This window comes from Echinops telfairi, unplaced genomic scaffold (genome assembly GCF_000313985.2).
Source record: "Echinops telfairi isolate 266 unplaced genomic scaffold, ASM31398v2 ScPeMD7_4;HRSCAF=17, whole genome shotgun sequence".
In the NCBI taxonomy this organism is placed as follows: domain Eukaryota; kingdom Metazoa; phylum Chordata; class Mammalia; order Afrosoricida; family Tenrecidae; genus Echinops; species Echinops telfairi.
This window is the reverse complement of record NW_022103900.1, coordinates 2,801,898-2,810,595: the sequence shown is the minus strand read 5'-3', so window position 1 is coordinate 2,810,595 and position 8,698 is coordinate 2,801,898. Positions and strand designations below refer to the sequence as shown.

The following is an 8,698-nucleotide window of genomic DNA, read 5'->3' as shown; positions in this document are numbered from 1 at the left end:
TCATTTCACTGCAGATTCCCAGTCTGCATTATTGCTGAAAAAGTCTTGCACAATTTTGACATTTTTCCAGTCCAGCTGCTTCTCTCATCCCCACTGGTATTGCCATTTCTAACTTCTTCATCCGAAAGTCTGTCAACTGAATTTCCTGCTTCCGGGCTCTAGCTGTCTCTTCTCTTAATTCCCCCAACATATGAAATAAAAGATCAGTAAGGGTGCCATTGGGGGGGGGGGATTTACACAAATTATCCACCTGTCAGCTTCTCATAGTATGGTGACTGCATGTTGCTATGATGCTAGAAGCTATGCCAACAGTATTTTGCACACTGGAAGGGTCACCTGTGGTGGACAATTTTTGGCAGAGCTTCCAAACTAAGACAGACTAGGACAAAAAGACTTGGCTGTCTACCTCTGAAGATTAGCCAGAAGATGCAGTGCTAGAAGATCGAAGTCTAGCTTGGAAGACACTACTGAACAGCTGCAGCGACGGACTCAGACGTACCACGCCATCATGAAGATGGCACAGTACTGGGCAACATTTCCTAAAGTGGTCAAGATTCAACAGTAACCAACACCAACAACAAAGCTCAAATAAAAATACTTAAAAATAAAAGGACTAAGTACAGAGAGGTAGGGGCAGAATAAAGAAGGCAAACAGGAATTCCGAAACACCCAGAAACCAGCTACAGAGACAGTCATTGCCACTCATGGGTCTACAGACATAAAGAGAGAAAAGAGAGTTTCCAGAACCCTGTGAAAGCAAGAACCATGGAAGAGGGACTAATTGACAAGAACTGTAGTCATGGTGCTTACAACAAGGTTGGTGGTTCAAACCCACCAGCTGTTCTGTGAGAGAAAGATGAGGCTGTCTGCTCCCGTAAAGATTTACAGTCTTGGCAATTCTAAGAAGCAGTTCTTCTCTGTCCTATATAGTCACTGTGACTCAAATTGACTTGATGTCAGTGGTTTTTGATAGTCATGAAAGGTATAAAGCCACTATTAGAGATATGGAATCAAAGAAGGGAAGCAATGGAACAGAATGCTCCAACTTCACCTCCTCCTACTTAAACATCTGTCAATGGATTGCCATGACCTTTAGGACCCAAAGTCAATTGGAGTCTGTGGCTTGGCATCAGTTTAGGACTTAATTCTCCGAATCTTTTTCAGCCTTCAGACATTCTAAGTTATTCCTATCATTTCAGAATGCCATGTTCTCATATTCTTTGACCGTGTGCGTTAGTCTGGGCTGAGTAGAGGAACAAATTCATAGTCACTTGTATGTGTATAAGAAAGAGTTTTATATAAAAGAGCAATTGTAATTGAGAAAACATCCCAGCCTAGTCCAGATCAAGTCCATAAGTCTGATATTAGCCCATATGTCCTTTACCAATCTGTAAGTTCCTCTTTTGACTCACGCAACTCATGTAATGACACCGAATGCAGGAAGATCACAGGCCAGTGGGTGGAAAGTCTTGTGGATCCAGTGGTGGTGGAAGCATCTTAACACTGGTGTAGGTCTCCATGTGGCTCCTACAGCTCTAGGGCTCTGGCTTCATCAGAGTGCTTGTCTACATCCACCTGGCTTGTCAGCAGGAATGAGTCACAGCAACAGTGTGTATCTGGCCTCCTGTGAGCTATTTATCTCCATTGCACCTCACAATGAGGTCAAGCTGCAACCTGATTGTCAGGTTAGACTCTACACCTTCCTCAAGTTGACAGTAGATTTTATGTAATTGCCATACCACATTCCTTCCTTTTCCCAAGGTATCTTTCTACATCTTCTTTGTTTGCATGGTTAATGTCTACTTACCCATCCAGAATCAACATTTATTCAAATGTCCAGCATCACCTCCTCCTATAATGTTTTCTTTAGATATTTTTCCATCATTTTTCCTACATAAGCCCATCATAGCACTTAACTGAGGTGAGTGTCCTCTGTTTCCCCTTTTAGAACACAGTTGCACCTTTCAACTCTTAGACAGACCCCCTGACACCTTTTCTAACAAATACATGGTAGGCAACTGATAACAAACTTTCAAATGAAAACTAAATATTAAGAAGGCAAGAAAAAAAACCAGAAAGCACTAAAGTTAAAAGCTCTTTGGAATTTTAGGCTATGGGGGAAAATCTAAGAGTTTAAAGGGTTTTCTTTCTCTGACATTCATTTATGAGATAATATTTAATTTATGCATAGGCAGAACAAAATAAGGAATTATCGGGCATACAGTCAAGGACTTAGAACTTGAATCCTGTAGGTTAATCCTAGACTTGAGCAATATGCTATCAATTTTCAAGAACATAAGAAAGATGTTGCTGTGTTGCTAGCTATAAGTCATTCTAAATACTGCATTTAATTATTTAAATAAACGTTTTTAATATTTCCAAAAATGTACTGTATATATAGAAATTATATATGCATATAACAGGAAATTTAAAAAATATAAAAGTAAACAGTATAAAGTAAACATCCATACTCAGGCAATTCTTTTTAGTTTGTCTTACTTTTCAGTCTTTTTCCAAGCATATTTTCACATGATTCACGTTTTGCATACCCATAACTATTATTGATTTTTTTTCCCACTGAGATCTTAGAATTTGTTTCTTCCTTTTTAAAAATCATTTTATTAAGCGCTCATACAGCTCTTATCATAATCCATCCATCCATCCATTGTGTCAAACACATTTGTATATATGTTGCCATCATCATTTTCAAAACATTTTCTTTTTCCTTGAGCCCTTGGCATCAGCTCATTCCCCCCCCTCCCTCACCCAACTTCCCTTATGAATCCTGTAGTCAGGGTGCAGTATAGCACCAATGAAACATACAACTTTCTTCTGGTTCTTTAATGGTTCTTCCCCCCACTATCATGACCCCAATCCTACCTTACAAATCTGGCTAGACCAGAGTATGTACATTGGTATAGATAAGAGCTGGAAACACAGGGAATCCAGGACAGATAAACCCCTCAGGACCAATGAGAGTAGTGATACCAGGAGGGTAAGGGGAAGGTTGGGAGGGAAAGGGGGAACTGATCACAATTATCTACATATAACTCCTCCCAGGGGGACGGACAACAGAATAGTGGGTGATGGGAAACATCGGTCAGTGTAAATAAACTTTTAAAAATGTGTGTCAATCCAAATATTTCTGATAAACTCAAATTCGAATAACTTTTGCTTTTGTATACTAATATAATTAAATATGTATTATATTAATATATAACATATATTATATAGTATATATAACTCGTGGGACTTATTTCTTGCTTTCTTTAGATTCTACATAGTACAAAATACTTTCTTCCCAGACATTATTTGAGAGAAAAACAAAATGCTACAACAAAATATTAGGGAATGAACGTATCTTCATCTACATTTGGCCTAAGATGGCACAGGAAATCTCTACCAATGGATGTAGAGCCGCCCTGTGGTGCTGTTAGATGCTGTCTGGCTGACGCCAAGTGTGCGCAACCGTCTGTCCGTCCAAGGACGGTGCTCGCCACGGTTTTCAAACGATGGCTACAGGAGCAGATCTCCAGGAGGAAGCAGTTTGCGATGGATTCCAACTGCCAACTTTGGGGCCATTAGTTTGTCCCAGAAATGTCACAAACATATAGTACAATATCGGGGCTCACCGTTGGAAAAGAACCCTTCCTAAAATTCTGCCAGCTGTCGCCCACGACCGTAAGACAACACATACAACACTGATGAATGGATTTGAACACGGCACGTTAAAGACGCGTACAGGTCCCTGTTTGGGGAAAATTTGCGTCACTTACATTAGTGACCATTGTTCCTAATGAGAGAAATCAGAAGAAGATTCTCACTTTGAAAGGAAAGAAACAAAAGTGTGTGTGTGTGTGTGTGTGTGTGTGTGTGTGTGTGTGAATTGCTTCTCATTTATTTTTCTGCAAGCCATTAAAGAGGGAGCATGCAGAGCCCAACAGCCAGAGCGGCACCAAGCCCCGCTCCGGGACGTGTACTCACTGGGCATCACCGTGTCTCTGGACGCTCTCTGCCGTCAGTCCGGGCGGACTCACCGGGACCCCGGGGGTTTCTGAGGAGGGCATTGTTGATGGGAGTCGAAAGCCCTGTCTTCCTCCCACAGAGATGCTAGAGGGTTTGAAATGCCAACCCTTCAGCTGGCAGCCCGACACTTAATCACTACACCACCAGGGCTTCCAGGTAGACGCTCTGTTAGTGTTATCCTATGATTTTTGTATTAGTGACAAAGAACCCGGGCGGTGCGGTGGTTAAAGAGGTTGGCTGTTAGCTGAAAGGTCAGTACGTCCAGCGGGAAAAAGGAGTGGCAGTCTGCTTCTCTAAAAATCTACTGCCTTGGAAATCCTCCAGGCATGGTGCCCTCCAGGATCACTGTGATGCCGCAAAGGTGGGTTTGTTTGTTTTTTTTTATATTTGGGAGCTATTCTATGGAGAAAGATAAGGCTTTCTACTCCCATAAAGACGGACAGTTCGGCTAAATAAAGGCATGTACATATGTAAATATATTTATACATGAGGATGGGGAAATAGATTTATGTGCATATATTTATAGGTTTAGTATTAAGGTGGCAGATGGGCATTGGGCCTCCATTCAAGTACTCCCTCAATGCAAGAATAGTTTGTTCTATGAAACTGGCATTCCATGATGCTCACCTTCCCAACACAATCGCTGAAGACAAAGCAGGTGCATAAGCAAATGTGGTGAAGAAAGCTGATGGTGTGTGGCTATCAAAAGATATAGCATCTGGGGTCCTAAAGGCTTGAAGGTAAACAAGCGGACATCTAGCTGAGAAGCAACAAAGCCCACATGGAAGAAGCACACCAGCCTATGCGATCACGAGGTGTCGAAGGGATCAGGTATCAGGCATCATCAGAACAAAAAAAATCATATCATTGTGAATGAGGGGGAGTGCAGAGTGGGGACCCAAAGCCTATCTGTAGGCAACTGGACATCCCCTTACGGAAGGGTCGCGGGGAGACCAGCCAGTCAGGATGCAGTGTAGCAACGATGAAACATACAACTTTCCTCTAGTTCCTAAATGCTTCACTATCATGATCTTAATTTTACCTTACAAATTTGGCTAGACCAGAGGATGATGTACACTGGTACAGATAGGAACTAGAAACACAGGGAATCCAGGACGGATGATCCCTTCAGGACCAGTGGTGAGAGTGGCGATACTGGGAGGGTGGGGGGAAGGTGGGGTGGAAAGGGGAAACCAATCACAAGGATCTACATATAACTTCCTCCCTGGGGGACAGACAGCAGAAAAGTGGGGTGAAGGGAGACATCAGACAATGTAAGATATGACAAAATAATAATTTATAAATTATCAAGGGTTCATGAGGGAGGGGGAACGGGGAGGGAGGCAGACAAATGAGGAGCTGATGCCAGGGGCTTAAGTGGAGAGCAAATGTTTTAAGAATGATGAGGGTAACGAATGTACAAATATGCTTTATACAATTGATGTATGTATGGATTGTGATGAGTTGTATGAGTCCCCAATAAAATGATTGAAAAAAAAAGAAGTAGTGCTCAAGAGATCACAGGACACATTGCTGTGGGTTAATATGCTGCACAAGACCTCTTCAGAGTATTGAAAAGCAAGAGTTGTCACTTTGAGGGCTAAGTTGAACCTGACCCAAACCATAATCATTTCAACTAGGGACACTGGGTGATGCAAGATATGAAAATAATAACAATTAATAATTTATCATGGGTCCATGAGGGTAGGAGGGTAGGGGAGGGAGGCTAAAATAAGGGCTCAAGCAAAAAGAAATGTTTTGAAGATTATGATGGCAACATATGTATAAATGTGTTTGATACAATTGATGTATGGATTATTATAAGGGCTGTAATAGTCCCAATAAAATGATTTATTTTTAAAAAAATACTGACAGCTCGGAAACCCAAAGGGGCAATTTTACTAGAGAGTGAATCCACTCAATGGCAGTGGTTTTTACCCGGAGTCTGGGAAGGCTAAATAAATAAATACATACATACATAAATTTTTTTCCTCCTATAAATGACTGCTAGCTGTGTCTTTGGTTTATTCTGAAGCCAAAAGCTTTCATAGGAACCTCTAATTTTAAATAAGGGCGGGGTGAGAGGTGTGCGAACGTGGGAAGTGTAAGAAGTGCCGGTGGGGGCCAGTCCTTCAAAGTTTCCAAGTGGAATCTTGAGGAAGGCCCGCCTTGATGTGAGAAACGACTTGGAGACCACAAACTACATGTCCCAGCATACCTTGCGGCTTGCAGACGGATTTGTCCTCTGACTCAGCTTTCCCTTCACGCTGGGGCTTGTAGTTCTTCCTGGTGGCGTCAGGCGGTCCGGCGAGGTTGCTGGTTGCCGGTCTAGTCTGAGGATATTAGGCGTAGTCCTCCAGCTTTGTCGAGGGGAAACACCTGGCCACGCTCGATTCTTTGTCTCACTCCTCAGGCTCTGCTTTACACCAGGTAAGTCACGCGGGGGCTGCAGCTCTCCGCGGCAGGGTCCTCCTCGTTCCCTCTGGGAGCGACCTCGTTCTGGTGAATGTATTTGTCCCCGCGCTCTCGCCGTAGCAGCCGCCGCCCATCCCTCTTTGTGTGTATCGGGAAGCCTCGGCGCTGGTGGCGGCGACAGTTGGCATTAAGATCGAAGGCGAACGACGTGCCCGGGAAGTTGCAGGCGGGCGGACTCTCCCCCATCCAAAAACCTTACAGGTGGGTTGATTGTACCCCTCAAACCTGCTGTGTCCCACGTTGGGGCTCGAAGGGCGGCTGCAGTTCCCACTGACCAGCGCCGGCGGGTCCGGTTCCGGGAGGAGAGGCGGGCAGAGCTGGGTGCGGTGACTCCGGCGGCCGGGGGAGGGGAGCCCACTCTCCCTCTCAGGGCCTCAGTGGGCGGCCAGGGGAGTAGAGCCTTGTCCGGCACCGCTGGCACTGTCCCTCAGACGCCCGGGCACGGACCGCACCGTCTTGGCCTTGACCCCAGGGGAGACAGTGGCTCCCCGTCACCTTGTTGTGTTCTACCAGTAAAATCGTTATTACCATCCTTGACAGCGTTCGCCTCACCTTGATGGTGTTGAAATGCCCCCTAAAGTAGAAGTTCTTGCCCCAAACTCCAGAGACTTTTTTCTTTCCCGTCGTTTTAAGATAGTGCACATGTCATTCTGGAAGGGTTCAGCCCCTCAAGATGAGCCATCAGGCAGCTATAGTTCAGCCGGAGGAGTTTTGTGGTTGGGTTTTGCAAACACTAAACTTCCTTTAACCAGTATCAGTGGATATTGGCATGTTTTACAATCGACACAGAACCAAACATTACCATACATAACCTAGAGTTATGTATGCAGTTCTCTCTGATTGTTGTTAATGTGAAGCTTTGGGAGACCTGGAAGAGGCTGCTTGTAACTTTTTGAACTGTTTCTGTTTCTTGAACTTTTTGTGAATTGGGTGAAGGTTTACAGAGCAGACTTTGCATTCAATTCATCTACAGTTGTTTATGTTCAACAATTTCATATACATTTCAGCATGCTCTTGTTCCTGGTGTATTATGTCAAATCTTGGTAGATACTATGCATATACTTAAAGTATCTGCCTACTAGCTCTTTACGTGTTTTTAAAATTACCAACATATACACACGAATCTTTTGGCAGTCTTGCCACAGAAATTGCCTGTGTGCGTTTTATTACTAGATGAATCCCCCCACTAACTTTATTCAAATTAAATAATTATGGTTTATTCAAATTGGATAATTAGTTTAAAGAGATTCCCCTTTAACTACAATTTTCCAGATATTATTGTTTATTAATGAAAAGTATTAATACAGAAATTTTTCATATGTAGACATTAAGAAATGAATTACTGTATAATATGTTGATAATCTAGATATGCTGATAGTTTTTAGGCTTCTTATTTATGCTTAGCCCATAGACTGCTGTGTTTTTTTAATTGAAATTTTAAAACATTTTGTTATTCCTTCCTAAAACTGAGGCTAAAGTAATCTTTACGTAATTATTTTTGACACTTGGTTTGTAATGTTCTCTCTCTAACCATTGTTCATTTAGCCATTTTCAGTCACGTTAAATGTTTCAGGCACTGAGTGCTATGAAGGCAATAAGAATGAACTAAAAAGTTCCTTTTTTCAAGATGATCACTGTCTAGCAGAAAATTTAACAAATAATTGGACTACAAGTGAGAGGTTTAGGTATGGTGTCACTATGGAGAAGGAAACTCATTTGATTTCATAGTTAATAATGATGTCTTTTATGCTTTGCATGCTCTGATATTACCTGTCACTTTAGGAATTTATAGGAATTTTTCTGTTTGGCTTGCTTTTCTCAAAACTGTTAGGAATGAGTACAAGACTCTGGGAAGAGTTTTGATCTGTGTCCTATAACTTAAGTTCTTTAACATCAACCATGTCCTCTGTATGAAGAGCTAGAGTTGACCTTTGTCTCCAGTGCCCTAATAAGAGGGTAAATCAAAAGGTAGTACTATAAAATTTTAGGACCCTTTGTTAAATAGAAATATCAAAATGTTTCTTGACTTTCCTTGTATCTAAGTATGTACATTTCTGAAAGTAATGTTTCATCTCTGTAACCTTTCCTATGCTCTTAAATGCAACTTTAAGGAGCCCTGGCGGTGTATTAGTCTAGGTACTTAGGAGAAACAAATCCACAGCGACTCATATATAAGAGAGTTTTATGTAAAGGAAAG

General features: G+C 42.3%; 1 protein-coding gene across 13 annotated transcripts in view; it reads left to right on the top strand.

Moving 5' to 3' along the window:
- The first annotated feature begins 6,315 nt into the window (after window positions 1-6,315).
- Window positions 6,316-8,698, top strand: part of DYNC1I2 (dynein cytoplasmic 1 intermediate chain 2) — a 61,307-nt gene continuing 58,924 nt past the window's right edge. For 5 of the 13 annotated variants that reach the window (XM_004703748.2, XM_045298720.1, XM_004703744.3 and 2 more), the window contains exons 1-2: window positions 6,318-6,456; window positions 6,562-6,702. The gene's annotated coding sequence lies outside the window, so the exon portion shown is untranslated. Of the gene's footprint in view, window positions 6,457-6,561; window positions 6,703-8,698 lie in introns of all 13 variants that reach the window. The other 8 variants (XM_045298726.1, XM_045298718.1, XM_045298713.1 and 5 more) reach the window with 4 other exon arrangements.